The 15,771-nt window shown below is 41.2% G+C and overlaps 1 long non-coding RNA gene across 2 annotated transcripts in view; it reads left to right on the plus strand.

Annotated features, from left to right (window-relative positions):
• The window catches only part of LOC132372001 (uncharacterized), a 246,119-nt gene extending 244,472 nt beyond the window's left edge, over positions 1 to 1,647 (plus strand). For both annotated transcript variants that reach the window (XR_009505062.1, XR_009505063.1), the window contains one exon: positions 418 to 1,647. This is a non-coding gene — a long non-coding RNA (uncharacterized LOC132372001). The remainder of the gene's footprint in view (positions 1 to 417) is intronic.
• Positions 1,648 to 15,771: the final 14,124 nt, after the last annotated feature.

Raw genomic sequence — 15,771 nt, forward strand, 5'->3', positions numbered from 1 at the left:
CAAGATTACAGGGATATGTCGAAGGGTCAGGACTAGAGCCACATCTTCTGTCTTCCTGTCCAGCACTCTTCACTTCCTGCCTCTCAAACCACACATTTAATAAATATAAAAATACTTGCTTTAAGAAGTTAACGATGAGAAAGTTATTTCCTTTCTATGGCAGGGTCAGTGACGCCATCACATAGAACAAGAAAAATCCTGTGAGATGGCCCTCATCCAGCTAATAAAATTAATAGCACAGGAAGGTGTGGAAAACTACGTCCTATTATTGCAGAGGTGGCATCCAAAGACCCAGAGACGAGTGAGTGACAGCCTAGGCTCTAGGACCCAGATAGAGACCCACATAGTGAGGCAAAAGACAGCGAATCAGGAGAAGAGTTTCCAATATCCCTAACGGCCCCGAATCTGCTTCCCCAGATTGTTCCTGGACTTCAAGCTGCTGTGCCTCCCTTGAGGACTCTCAAGATTTCCAAAAGCTTCAAGTTTTTTCACATGGCTGCTTCTTCCTCACATCCTCGACTCCTGCTCTGTGACTAATACAGACACCAGTGTATCTGCAATGAACTTATACAATTCCCCTGCCCTGGATGAACCACACCCACGGGGAGTTCAGGAAGCAGAGCAGGGGCAGTGACTAACACCAAGAAACCTTACATTCAAGTCAGCAGATGAAGGCAACAGATCAAGTCTGTGACTCTAAAAACAGGCCCAAAGGATCTTCTGGGCTCCCTCAACAGGGGTGGGCACCATCACCAATTGAAGAGTTATGCTATGGGTCTGATTCCCAGGACCAAGTGGAGTGGAGGGGAAGGTCACAGAACTGGAAGCACACCCAGTCCAGTTCTGGACACCTGCCTGTTTGCCCACGAATGACCACTGTGGAATCTGAGGCAAGAGGGCAGCCCCCAAACCTCAGCCCGGAGTCTCTGACTCTGAGCATGGCCCGGCCCTGCAACCACAGCATCTCCGTTCCAGTCTTGGTCACCATCAGGAAGGCATCTGTTACCTCCTGCGTTCTGTGGTCGCCAGTATAACCCAACGGCCATAAATTTCAAACTCGGCTACGTGTTGCCCTACTTCTAACTCTAACTGCCTGCAACCTGCCCTTTGAGAAAACAGCTTTACTCCTGAGTGCTCTCTGCTAAATGAGTGCCACCTTGTCTCTTTTCTCCACATCATCATTATAATTAATAAGCAACAATATCATCCCTGGTGGTTATGTTCTTATTAGGTGTTAACCGGCCTTAACATCATTATCTCATTAGGCCTTTCCACCTAAATTACTTTATCAGCTTCCCTCTGAAGGGGGTCTGGTACTGTCTCGCTGAAAGGAATCCCCTGCACAAACACGAGAAAGTGAAAGGATAATCACAAGCATTTAGACCTGCTCCAGATATTAATCTTCTTAAAAAATTTATGCTATTTCTACTACTAGGAATACTTTACATTGCTGTAAACCCTCTCATCCAGTGTGTTTAAAGCAATACCCAGGAGCTTTTTAGCTTAATCTCACTCATTTGATGAGGAAAAAAAAATATTGTAGAAGAATATATTCTAAAATATTTACAACAGTTAAAACTCTCCCCTCCCCCATCACTGCCCACATTTCTATTTGGATAAATTCTCTCCAGTTTTTTTTCATTAAGAGGCTGAATTCCAAAATTTTATATATAAAAGACTGTGAACAGATTTGCTCACTTAGTCCCCACTTTAGTTGTTCTAGATGCAATCTTTTCTTCAACTTCCTCTGACAGTGCTTAGCATTTCTTTAATAGCACTCATTTTGTAATTTAACATTTTGTAAGAAGTAGATGAAGACAATTCTACTCATAGATGAATGGACAACCCAGACTAATACATTTCTCTAGAAATGCTTTCATTCCTGAGGACAAATGACACTTACTGCTTCCTCTGTTGTCCTCACGATTTCACGTTAACCGTGAACTCTTTTCATCTGTTCCTCCTTTATTTCTAGGTTGTGCACGTTCTCTAGAGGTTGGGGGACATGCCGTTGAGAGTTCAAGCCTGCCCTTTCCACCTATTAGTCACGTTTTGTTTTCCATCCCAGTTACCTCCTCCCTTCCTTATCTTCCTGTGTACCTTAATCATCTCCCATGTAATTCATCATTCATCCTCACTTTCCATAGTAATTTCCTATTTTTAAATGTCTTATTACCTCATATTCCTCATTAACCACTTATCTTTCAAACTCTGTTGTTCATTTAGTTTTCTCACAATTTGTGTAGTTATTTGGTTTGCAGCATTCATTTCCCCCTTTTGCTCACCCACCGATCAGTCATCTCTTTCCCTTCTCCTGTCTACTTTCCAAGTCCCAAGCTCTTTTTTTCTGAAGGTGTGGATCATGATTTGAAATGGTGGAGATGAATCTTAATGTCCCCAGACTCTCTATTTATTAATTTTTAATATCAAATTATCATCCCATGTGGGAAATCTAGGTTTCTAATTCTCAAGCCTTCCTACAGAGGCAATCAAATTCACTAGGTCTCTTTTTTTTACTTAATTGGAGATAATACAAATCTCAAATGAAGTATTGCACAGTTGGTGTTTATCTGAGATGCGCTGACCATCCTTTTTCCCCTTTGCAATTGAAGCCCAGTATCATGGCCAAAAGACTTTAATGTCTTTTGCATCTGTGTCATATAAAACTTCTCTTAGATTGAAAGTAAACCCCTAAATACAAATCCTGCTGCTATCAAACTTTCTGTTAATGCCCAGTCTCTTCTCCAAGAAAAGCATGACTTTATTTTTTTAACTTTTTTGTTTGTGTTTTCTTTTGTTTTTGAAACTTCACAGGCTTCAGAGCCTTCTTCCTTTCTCTTGATCTTCCTTTCCACCTCCTGAAATCTCAGGATAATTAATTTCAGCAAACTCTGAAGACATTCTTCCCTTTATTTTCTCTACTTTAGGATCCTCCCTCACTTCATCCTTTTCCAACAGGTACCTTCCTATTTCAAGTGTATGACAGGGACCAATTCCTGTCTTTGCACAGTCCCACCTTTATGTTCTTCCTCACTTCCCCTCTACCAGTTTATTTTACTCCACACATGCACTCTGTTTCCATCCGTGAGCATGGTCAACAGTTTGTGTGGCTGCTGAAGTTCTCCCAGCCTGTCTCCCTGGTCAAGAGGGCTGCCCTCTTCTTCCCACAGTGCCCCTCGAATGCTAGCAAGGGAAAGGCATTGTGATCATCAGCTTTATTAGTGATAACATCAAGGCAATGGGAATAACCGTACTGACCAAGGGACAGCCTCATTACCCCATGATTAAAGAAAGAATTGGGGCAATTTCTCAAATTCTGTCTCCCTATTGTACTTCTCTGGAGATCTGTGTTCATTTTTCAATGGATGTTTATTGGATTTCCAACTCCATCACAGGTATATGATGGAATAAGGTTAGTAAATTGTAACCACTGAAACCTACCATGCATTTCCATATGATTATGAGTTTCATTCTAAGCTAGCCTGGGAGCTTCCTGGCGGTCCAGTGTTTAGAACTTGGTGCTTTCACTGCCGAGGGCCCGGGTCCAATCCCTGTTCAGGGAACTAAGATCCCACAAGCTGTGTGGCACAGCCAAAAAAAATTCTAAGTTAGCCAAAGGTGTAGATTGCTTGTGCATGGGAAATCCTGCTCATTGAATTAGTATATTTCTTTGAAAAGAATTCATTTTCTCTGAGTTAATCATTTTTTATATGATCCAAATCATCTACCCTTTTTTCAAAAATATGACCCCTTTCCCCCTCACTATTATGTTATAATTCATGCACGATTTCTCTTGAGGTACAATATAGTCTAATTTTCTTTATTATTCAATTTGGATCCTGTTAAGTGAGACAGGCACTCACTGACAAGAAGGAGCATTTAAATTTTGGCAAATAAGTTCATTTGTATTCAGAAAGCTTTGCACCCCTCATATTTAATAAACCTTTCCATTACAGAGTAAAGAAATCCTGCAAAATAGTCAAACAGATTAGCAATGGGGCCACCAAGAGAGTACATTCAACCCTGATTCAGAGATGTCTCAGTTTATCTGTTTTCTGTCAATCATTAAGAAAGGTGAAATATACAGTTATGTACAAGGAGACAGAACTCCTAATTCTTTCATCCTAGCTGAAGCAAAAGAATTTTAATTGCTTGAAAAAATTAGATTTTCGTTTCCTCTCAAGAAGGACAGAGAAAACAAATGTAAATTGCCTTAGAGTCAACGGCTGGAGCTACAAGACTTTGGAGTAGGCAAATAAGAGATAGTCCATCGTTTGTATTTTTTCTTCATAATGGCCAATATCCAGATATTTGGAAATATGAGACGTTTGACAAAATATTCCCTTTTCTGCTACAGCTCCTCCAGCATGTAAAAAAAAAAAATTTTCCCTTTTCATTAGAATATGTAGAGTTGTATAGATTTACTGATACCACTTCTGCTTAATGAGAGTAACACTGCACTAAGATATTTGAATATGCTGTCAATTATTCCAGGGTTGATTTTCCATTTATGTGAGTTATCAGGCCCTTTGTTTCTCTTGTACGTCCTATCAGCCATCTGATGTTGTGAACCTTACACTGTTTTTAGTATATTTACAAGAGGTAAAGTAAGAACAAGGAGAAGAGATGAAGCATTAATCAATCCATTTAGTAATGCAGTACCGCTGCAAAAAAAAATGAAAGCAATAGAGAAAATTAAAGCTCTTGGCCGCAGAGAGGTATAGGCATTAACTGGAGGTGTCAGTACATTCCTTGACCTCAAATGGGAGGCAAAATTGAGAGTCAAGAGTAATTAATTCCAGTGTTTAAGCCAGACATTGAAGTCCCTAAAACTATTTCCCAAGATAAAAAAGTCTCAAATAAAACAGTTTATGTCAGCAATTCTGAATATGAAATTCCATTGATTTATTTTTCCATAAAATATTTTCTGCACTTAGAGATAACTGTCAAATAGAGTTGCTAATGATGGAAGAAAGATAAAGAGAAGTCACTTACATAGGATTCACAATGAGGTAAGAATATATAACAATATCTTTTTGTCTGATTAGTGTTTTCCCTTTCCTTTTTAAAGAGGCCACCAGCCATAGTGAATATATGAAACACAGTATACAAGAAAGATGTCTATTTATTGAGAGAGATTTTTTTTAAGTTTAGGAACTAGTCACCTAGAGTCTCCCCACCTGAGCAAAGATGGGTGGCAGAGGATGGGGTAGACAGTGACCATCATTGTATAGTGGATTATCTCAGATTTATTCCAAGAAGTGAAAAGTCATCTCTTCCTTTTATCTGGACATAGATCTTTTCATGGTGACCCTGGGCTGAAATAATTACCTGGATGTGTATCTCAGGGCACCTCAAAATTGCTTGAGCAGAATGAGGCACCTGCCTGTAGCCGGTTACCCACTAGCACACTCCCCTGGAACATCATCAAAAGGAAAGCCAGCAGATGAAAGGAAGGAGGGTATTGTCCCCTCTCCTGTGAAAGCTTCTGGAGTGTGGGAATATGTCAGATTTACCTTGTATCTCCAAACCTAGCCCACACCCAGTACAAAGCATGTGGTGTATGCTCCATAGAAATGTGATGAAGGAAAGGAGAGGGAGAAAGGCAGGGAGAGAAGAAAGGATGAAAAAAGGAATAAAGCCTCTATGAGCTCTACAGGGTATGTTTCTAGAACCTTCTCAACTCCAAAGGGGAGAGAGAGACTCATTGTATCCTACAAGGTTGATAAAAACCCCTCCAAAAAATAACAGTCAAATGACTATTGCAGATCTATTTGACCTAACAGATTAGGAACAGTTGAATTAGAAACTAGACAGTTGTCCTATAGTCCAGGGCCTGATGTTAACATTTTTAGAGCTGGAAGGGATCTTGAAGTCATTCAAGATACCTCCAAGTGGAATGTAATGTGATTTGACCATAGTCACATAGCTTGATAGTCTTAGAATAAAGACTAAAACCTGGGTCTCAAAGTTTCCAGCCCAGCATGTCTCACACTGCAGTTTTCCTACATAGGACAGAAGCAATTGCTGGTTCTATCCCTTCATATTTCCTGACCCAAGTCACTTAATATCTCCCCTTCCAGAAATCCTACTAATCCTAAACCCTTCCCTTGACACCATGGGACTTAAGCTTGCTAGGGAAACAGTTCACACTGGTTCACCGAGCATTTATAGAATGCAGACTTATAATTCTTGTAAAAGCTTGGTCACTAGGCATGATTAAGGCAAGAGAAAGTACTCTATTAATTGGAATCCTGGACTTGAGAATATCTTTGTGGCCACTTGTTTGCTGTAGCCACTGCTCTTCACACTCAAGAGAAAGTAGAATATAAGTTCCATAAGGGTAGGAACCATGTCTATCTTGGTCTTAAGTCTCCACAGTGTCCACTAGGTACTTAACTATCTATTAAATTATTGAACACGACCACAAGTTCTATATTTCATGATTCCAAGAATGTTCCTTGATGTCCTCATTTGCAAATAATTGACAGTACCACCCTTCAGCGAAATATTTTTGAAAATCTCAATTCCACTTGGTCTCCATCTAGTTAACACAGGATCTGATCACCCAGCCCACAAGAGTTCAAGCTCCATTTGACTTGATCTGCTCTGTTAGCTAACAACCCTTACCCCCGAGTAAATGAAGGCACATTAAGGGCTAACATTCTAGAACTGGAAGAGAGACAATCTATGACTATGTCTTCATTTACAAGCCCTGGAGTGCAGAATGGAGATGTGTACGCTAATAAATTGGTGTCTCCTTCAAACCACTGCTTGCAGGATCTTTACTAGAGGACAGGCTGAGCTGTGTGTGGAGAAGAATTGAGCAGGAGGACCACTGGGGTAGTCTGCCTACCCTCCATGGTCACAAACAATCCAGCTGGGGCACCCAATTTATATATCCCAGTAGGAAAAACAGGATCCCTGCAGTAAACCATCCCCATGCTCCTCTATATTCTGATTACTACCTACTTTCCACCACCAAGAAACTTCAAACCATTTCTTCCAGCCCCACACAGAGTTCTCCCTAAAAGAACAGCTGGTATTATTTTCCTCTCCCTATATTTCCATAGATGTGTTAGCACACTGTGGACATTTTAGTGCCCTTATGGGTTAGTCCTCCAAGCAGTTGTCCAGCTGGTCTGTCTTTAATTTGACCCTGATGGCAGCCATTACTTGAAATGAAGAAGGCAATCTAGTTAGAAACTGCAGTTGATGTTCCTCTTCTCTCAGGCGGTAGATAGCCCATCCATAAGGTCTTCTTAATGGTGGTGTCCAGGGGCCAGGGTTCAAGAAGCTCAGAAGCAGCAGTGGGAAGCAATATGGGAAAAGGCCATGCTCCTCCAAAGGAGTGGGTTTTCTGTCTCAGCAACTGTAAAATTATAAATGAAAGATTGAAAAGTTAAGCCACTGCTCAAGTGAGGATCTTGGTAAATACATGGCTTAAACAAAACCCGTTGATGGATTCATTGCCATCTAAATGAAGTCTGGTTTTTCAGACAATGGGGCAGAGACTACAGGAACACACAAAGTATGCCTAAGGATTCTCTGTTCCTTCGTTTATTTTGCTAAACCAAAGAAAGAGGAAAAATTATAATTGCTATTAAATACAAGTGAATCCACATGTAGAAAGGATGTAGAATGAGTGGGCTAGGGAGAGACAAACTGGGGGAAAAGGAGAGAGCCCACAGAATCCAAAACCAGCCACTGTTTCTTCACAGTGTTTCACAGGGCTCACCTGAATGGAGTTTGATTTTGTGGCCTGAGTGAGAGTTGAATAAAGAATAGTATTTGGGGATAAATTTGGATTTAAGATCCCATGAAAAGTGAGAAGTACAGTGACCCAAGCTTTACCCAATTCCTGGGCAGCCAAAATGATTGATTTCCAGTATAATTAACAAAATAAGAGTGATAAGAACCTCACCCGAAGATGGTCTAGGTGAAGCATCACTAGTTTAGGGCATCTCTGCCCAAAGCATCACAGGAGATGTACTGTCGCACCACTGCCAAGGTCTAGGCAAAACCACCAAATCAACGACTATCTTTGGCTGCCATCCCCTCCCTTGCTGTGCCACTGTGTCCCCTACCTCAGGCTCCAGGAACCCAAGTGCATGTGCTATTACCCATCCACTCAAATTTCTTTAATACCACAAATACTAGTTAAACAGGAAGTCTTCCAATGGCTAGATTTGAGTATTTCATACTAGAGTATTAACAATTGGTGGCTTTAACATTCCCATGGGATATTTTCAATTTAAAAATGGACTTATATACATGAAACTCTTAATTACTGGAATATGGGAAGAAGAGAGAGGAGAGGATGAGCAGGGAAAGGGGTAGGGCTTGTCATGCTTCTTGTTTAATCTCACCACCATTCCACACCAACCTCCAGCCTCCAAACAGTGGGCTTCAGCAACTTTGCCTCCAGTGACACTGAACAGCGGCTAACTCCAGACTGAGATAGCAGGTCTGTCCTCAGAGCACATGAAGAAAAGGATCCTTTAGAGCTGACATCCAAGCCTTTAGAGAAGCCTCCTACAGATACCAATGATCATGTCTGCATTCTAGATGTCTCTCCTGGTCCAAATCCCTCATTTTACAAAGACGCACACTGAAAGGTGAGTGGCATACCCAGTGTCACACAGGGACCAACTAAATGGTAGTGCCAACACTAAGCCTAGATCTCCCAAATTCTAGTCCACTGCCCTGCCCAAGTAAATCCCCGTGAGCACAACCCACTGTTTTAGCCCCAGACACAGGCGGGAGGATCAGGTTCTTCAAACTCTACAGCAGTATTTGGGTAGTGTCTGAGTAGTAATTTCCCCTTCCTGGACAACAATCTGGTTCAGTGGGTCTGGGGGAGGCATAGGAATGTTAACAGGTCCCCTGGGGGATTCTGATCCGTGAGGTATAGGAACCACCCCTGTGCTTCTGTTGTTACTCCTCTACCTATCAGCACCAAGCATATGGCTGGAAGGTCCCCCTGAGGGTCTGTTCTGGGGACATCCTCTGGAGCCCAGAGATCAAAGGGCTGTTGACCATTGGGGCACAAGTCAGAGCCCTGAAGACAAACCCCAGCCTTGAAATCTCAAAGAAAGAATGCTTAGAATGTGCCAGAAAGGTCTCCTCTTAGGCCCTGTTGACCTTAATGACTTTGTGGCCAGCAATAATCCAGCCATACCCTCAAGGTTCCTGTATGACCAATCTTCTAAAATGTGCTGAGCCCCTACTTTGTGTATCATTGTGCAGCAGGTCTGAGATGCACAAAGAAAAGGAAGATCAACATTACATACTTAAGAAGAGCATCAACAATACAGAGCAGTATCATTGAAATGGAACACAGTAACACAGCTCAGTGTCATACAAGCATGTTCCACGTAGTCCAATGACTTCCAAACCCACTGCCTAGCGGAAGCTTGTGGCAGTTCCTAAACCTCCATCCTGGAGATTCTGATTCAGCGAGCCTGAGGAAAAGCCCAGAATTTGCATTTTGAACCAACTCCCAGGTGAATTCACAAATGGGCATTTGAGACCCTTATATTGTTTTTGAGGGCTGACTGTGAAGAATCCAAAGGAATCTAGCTTAGTTGCTCTTTATAGTCACAGTTTACAGCTCCTCAACATTCCTAGCCTACTCAAATTGGCCCCTAGATGCATGTTTGGTTTTATTCCTCTTAGGTCAGTCTTGGCCTATGCTATCTTCCTACTTCTTACTTCCTGCTTAGGGCTTCCTTTATCTTCCCAGTAGGAATTTGTTTTCTGGAAAAGGGTACAGCTTTATTCTTTAGGGAAACACACAGGCAAAAGCCAATGTACACAGCCATATATTGTATGATTCTATTTACATGAAACATCTAGAATAGGCAAATCCCTAGAGATAGAAATCATATTAGTGCTTGCCAAGGGCTGGGGGGTAAGTTTGAGGGATGACAGCTAACGGATACAGGGTTTCTTGGGGGGATGATGAAAACATTCTAGAATTAGATAGTTGTGATGATTGCACAACTTTGTGAATATATCAGAAACCACTGGATTATATATTTTAAGAGGGTGATTTTTATGGTATATGAATTATATCTCAATTATTGAAAAGCTCATGTAAAAGTATGGGCCCCACGTATCACATACAGGTGGATCACCTGGCTCCCTGGCTCCTTAACAACTATCAAGTGATATCTCCAGGGAAACAAAGGCAAAATTTTGCCAGGGTAGCTGATGACAATAACAGCTACCATTTACTGCATACTTACTATGTGGCAGACACCATAATACATAGTACATAGTTATCTTAGATGATATATCAGAACCAAAGATGTGGATACTATTATTATACTGTTATTGTTAACATTTTACAGATGATAAAATGGCACAGTGGGGTTAAAGTGGGGTTAAAGAACTTGACTAGGCCCATAGCTAATAAGTGGCAAAATTGAGTGCTAGGGAGGTGTGGTTAAACAGGCACCAAAAGACTCTGCCCAAAACCATGTCCCTCATGGATCTGACATTCCCACCATTAGATTTGGGGAAAATAGAATAATAATAAAAATAATAGTAATAGTGATAACAATGTAGTGAAGATTTATTGAATGCTTTCCATGTTCCAATCCCTCTACTAAATTCTCTACATAGATTATCTCATATAATCTTCATAAAAACTCTGTGAGGTACACGCTAATGTTATCCCCAATTTGCAGAGGTGAAAGTAAGGCAGAGGATGCTAAAGTAACCTGCCCAAAACCACACAGCTAGTAAGTGATGGAGGCAGGATTTGAACACAGACCCTTAGTGCTAAGTCACTTTGTCAGAGATCCAAACTTAGATTCCTACGGGGTCTAAGGATGAAAGAGTGAAGTGGGCCCCATATGTTTCTTGAAATGCAAAACAGTATCTACCCATCTTTTATTTATCTATCAGTAAGTCTGTAGATATAGAGATGTGGTACAATTCTCTCTTAATACTGTTAATACTTAATATTCTTAATACTTAAGACAGAAAAAAGCACAAGAGCAGTAATAAATGGCAAATGACACTTTGCTTCAATGTTGGGGACACAAAAGGAAGTGACAGAAACAGTGGCAAATTGGAGAAAGAACACACTTCATCTAAAGGGGCAGCCACCATTCAACTCGAACTCTTTGTTGCCAGGTGTGTATATGGTGCAGTACTGCCCTATTTTCTGAGAGAAGCCAGAAAAACAGAGTTTTACATGAAATCTTTTGGTTTTAAAAAAATGGCAAAGAATTCCGCAGACTATATTTGTCCTGTAGCAGTCCACTCTAAACCTCCAAATAAGGTAAATGACCTCCTCCAGCAATTCTTTGTGACTGGAATTTAGGATCGAGGGTAAAAAAGTGACAGGATGAGTCTAGAATGATGAAGAGGGGCCATGTATGAAAACTCCTGATGCACACCTGGGGAAGGTAAATCTCATTCTACAGGCTAGGGAAAGCCGAAGCTGTGCGGTTTGGTTTTGTTTTGTTTTGTTTTCTGTTTCAGAAGAGAAAGGGACCAAATCAGAAAGACATTTTTGAGATCCATGTGAAGAACAGAATAGCTGGGAAAGATAGCTGAGGCAGTGAGACCAGTTGTCAGCCCCAAACCGAGGCGGTGGCAATGAAAGCAAGAGAATGGACTTAAATCAACTAAGCGAAGAACTTCCTTAATAAATGATAGATCTGCTTGTATCAAAAGAGAGTATACGTACACTCAATCACATAGCTATAGCATCACTCGATAAAGAAAAGACCATCTGGGCTTCCCTGGTGGCGCAGTGGTTGAGAATCTGCCTGCTAATGCAGGGGACACGGGTTCGAGCCCTGGTCTGGGAGGATCCCACATGCCGCGGAGCAGCTAGGCCCGTGAGCCACAATTGCTGAGCCTGCGCGTCTGGAGCCTGTGCTCCGCAACAAGAGAGGCCACAATAGTGAGAGGCCAGCGCACCGCGATGAAGAGTGGCCCCCGCTTGCCACAACTAGAGAAAGCCCTTGCACAGAAACGAAGACCCAACACAGCCAAAAAATAAAAAAAAAAAAAAGACAGCCCTCTCCACATGGCTTTCTTTAAAAAAGAAAAGACCATCATCATGAAGAGGGAGACAGCAAACATGAGGAAGAGAGCCATGGGAGAAATAAGAGGGGTTTCAGGATACAAACTTGTTTGAGGCTGGGTTTGGCATGTAAAAAGGAAATAAAATGTACTTGGCTAGGGAGGAGACAGCTTGAAAACTGCCTAGGAAAACAAAAAGTGAATGAAAAAAATAAAAACACATATAAGGAGGTCATATATTAAGAAATTAAGAAGATATATAGGGAACCAGCAGGGAAAAAAATAATCAGGCAATGAAGATCGGTGAAGGTCCCTAAAGTCCATATTTAATGCCGATGATAGATATCAGGGAAGGCATTTTAAAAAGATGCTATAATAAAGGCAGCAAGGAGATTGCTTTAACAGAGACAGAATTCAAGAATAGAGACCACAATAGAGGTATTTATAAGGAATGGAAGAAAAAGAGGGCCAAAATATGGAAAAGGATTTTAGTTATTGGAGATCAATGGGAAAAGAAGAATTTTAGAGATGTCAGAAAGGAAAATATGACAGGATTTTGGAATATTCTCAGAGTGAAAATAAGGTCTGTTCTGTAAAAAATACAAAGTTCTCTCTCCACAAGTGCTTAAGAAGCAGCCCAGAGGATGGCCAAAGATAACACCAAAGCTGCATTCCAAGGGCTTGAGGGGGAGAATGCAGTTACCAGAAAGTTCTAAAAGGGAAAGGAGTGAAAATTTTCATCTTTACCAAGCTTGCTTTTCATTGGTTATAACATGGCCCAGACTGGAATAAAGTGTTCAACAGAACCAGCTCCTTCAGAGGTAACCTTGTGATAGGCCAGAACATTCTGGGAGAACTGCAGCTGTCACAAAGGCAGAATTTTTAAAAGGAGGAGCCTTCACCATATACATGGTCCAGGGATAAAAAGGACCAACAACAACAGTAACAAAAGATCCTATTTAAAAGCATAAAGTTGTACATTAAAGGGGAAGAAATACCAGGAGAGAGGAAAGAGCAGCAGAAAGGGACATTACTGAAGTGTGTGTCATATAATACCTGGCAGCTTATGTACAGTATTTAAGTCCCATGTCAGACAGTCAAAGTTACTCCATTTTGCAGGAGAAAGTGTAAAATAAACTATGTAAAATAGTTACTTGCTAAAAATCACATAGACAGTAAGTTTTAGAGCCAAGTCTTGTTGGATTCTCAAGCTTATGCATTCTCCACTGTACCATACTGTTTGACTATGGGCCATCTGCCACCCACATTACTGCAAAAGCCTTCCCAACTGGTAAAGCTCACCCTCTCCATCCTGCATCCAATATGTATCCAAGCCAGAGCAATCATCCAAAAACAAATTTCGTTGTGGCACTGCCCTACTCAAATCCCTTCAATAAATTCCCTTTGATTTTCAACGGAGTCCAAACTACTTAGCATTCCCTACAAGGTCCCTCAGGATCTGGCCCTGCTCACCTCCCCAGCCTCATCTCAAGCTCCTCTCATTGCAGGTGACAATTCAATGACTCTGAATATATTTAAGTCCCTGGAATGCACCATGGATCATTCTCGCCTCCAGGCCTTTGCACGTTGTCCCTAATGCCTGGAGCACTCTTCTCCCTGACCTCCTGACCCCTCCTTTTAGGTAGTCTAGGTAACAGTAGTACTCGTTTCTCACAAAACTTAACACATTTTATTGGAATTATCTGTATCTGTTCTGAGATCCCTACACCTCCTCTACTGTGAGCTAGTTACAGGAGGAAAGATCCTGTTTCTATCTCTTTCACTCTTGAATCCACAACACCTAGCACATGCACTGGTGTATCTGTTGCTAAACACATATGTTTTGAAATGGATAATAATTTGATGAGGCAAGGGCCATCACAAGTTACTAAGTGAAGCTATATCAGTGGAAGCCAAACCCATAACTGACCCCAAAACCCCTACTCTTGACATTTGCAATTTACTGTCCATTGCTGAAGATTCTTACACATTCCAAAAATTTCACCGATATTTTTTAGATATGTGATGTATATGCTTCCTGTGCTCAGAGCTATAAGTAATTCCAAGGACAAGGCTCACTTCTTGCCCTAAACAAGCTTACAGTAGTTTAGTGGAGGAGCTTTCATTTTGCCAACATGTTGCAACTCACGTTCTCTTTAAATCCTTTCAAGACTGAGCTGAGAAGGGATCCTTGACAGTTTATCAAGAATTTGGTAATTGCCAATTGACTCCTACAGGTCCACGAGGGGCTTAAGGGCTGAGGCTCATCATTATCATTCCAGTGGTTAGATAGGGCCTGATATATAATAACAGGTTTAAAAATCACCGAATGAGTGAAAGAATAAACAAATGAATGAATGAACAATCAAATCAGTCAAGTCTTGGAATAAAGCTTTGGAAACTGGGTCACAGTCTTAGCAGGAGTTCTCCTCCATCTCTAAACAGATAAATGAGTTGGTGACAAGTCCCCTAAGGAAGAACCAGCCCCTTAGACATACATACATACTGGCCAGCCTGCAGAGCCAGTGGAGCACGGGGGCAGGGCAAAAGAGGAGCAGGGTAGGATTTTAAATGATTCTCTTCTGTGTCCTCAGGTTTAGAGGGGAGACGCTGTGGGGCAGACACACCCATGTAGAGTATTGAGATGGCTTCACCCAGCCCTCTACGACCCCAAACCTGCTCCCTGAGGCACACCGTAGAGGTAGGTCAAGAAATAAATAGGTAGATAGATCAATGTAGTGTTCAGCACACATTTTCACTACCTAGAAATAAAACACTTCGGTGGCATATTATTTTAAAGTATATTAATAATTACCAACATGAATATTCAGTTGAAACAGATATTTGCTAGTTTCTGTACCTTTCAAAATCAGAACCAAAAATCCGAACAGAAACAGCTATCTAAACAGTATCCTTTTTACACACACACACACACACACACACACACACACACACACCCCTGAAATTTTCCTCCCTGCTGCCAACTTGTTAGTTATTTGAATAAACATTATTTCTGCCACTCGTTTTAGCACCAAATAGTACCTTGTAGTCAGTTAAAAAACCTTTATCAAAGTTAGAGTGTGGTATTATTTTGACAGCAGACAGTCCTTTGCTTTTGTGTGGAATCACTGTGTTGCCTGAATTTTGCTTTTGTGCAGACAATCAGCAGGTCATTAGCAAACCATACAAATTGCCCTGGACTCAGGATGGAACCCCGGGGACCTGAAGCCGTAATTGAGAGAAGATATGGTGTTGCTGACAGTTACCTCTGATGGCAGTTTAAAAAGTATGATTGCAACCACATGACAGCTTAATACAGCAGATCTCTGAGCTGTTCACATGGCAAATTCTGATTAATGGTATCAATAATCATTATGAATTTTTAAGTTTTGGTGGAGCACTCCATTACCTCCTACTAGTAGAGGACAAGACTAACAAGCTCTTTTATGAAATTACCATGTTTATCATTATTTTACTGCCTCTGGTTTTACATATTGGTGAACATGGTATGACCTATAGTTTATTCAAATGGGGGGCGGGCAGGAGTCCTGCTGCATATTTAGAAGGTTCATGAAGAAACTTTTGCATAAGAAAGTGAGAGTGAGATAAACTGAAATTCAGTTTATGAGCCAGAATTTGCCACTTTTACACGTGCACATATGTGTGTGTGTGTGTGTGTGTGTGCACGCACACACACACACAGGATAAGGTCTATTTCACTACTTC

Source organism: Balaenoptera ricei, chromosome 9 (genome assembly GCF_028023285.1).
Source record: "Balaenoptera ricei isolate mBalRic1 chromosome 9, mBalRic1.hap2, whole genome shotgun sequence".
NCBI classification, from domain to species: Eukaryota; Metazoa; Chordata; class Mammalia; order Artiodactyla; family Balaenopteridae; genus Balaenoptera; species Balaenoptera ricei.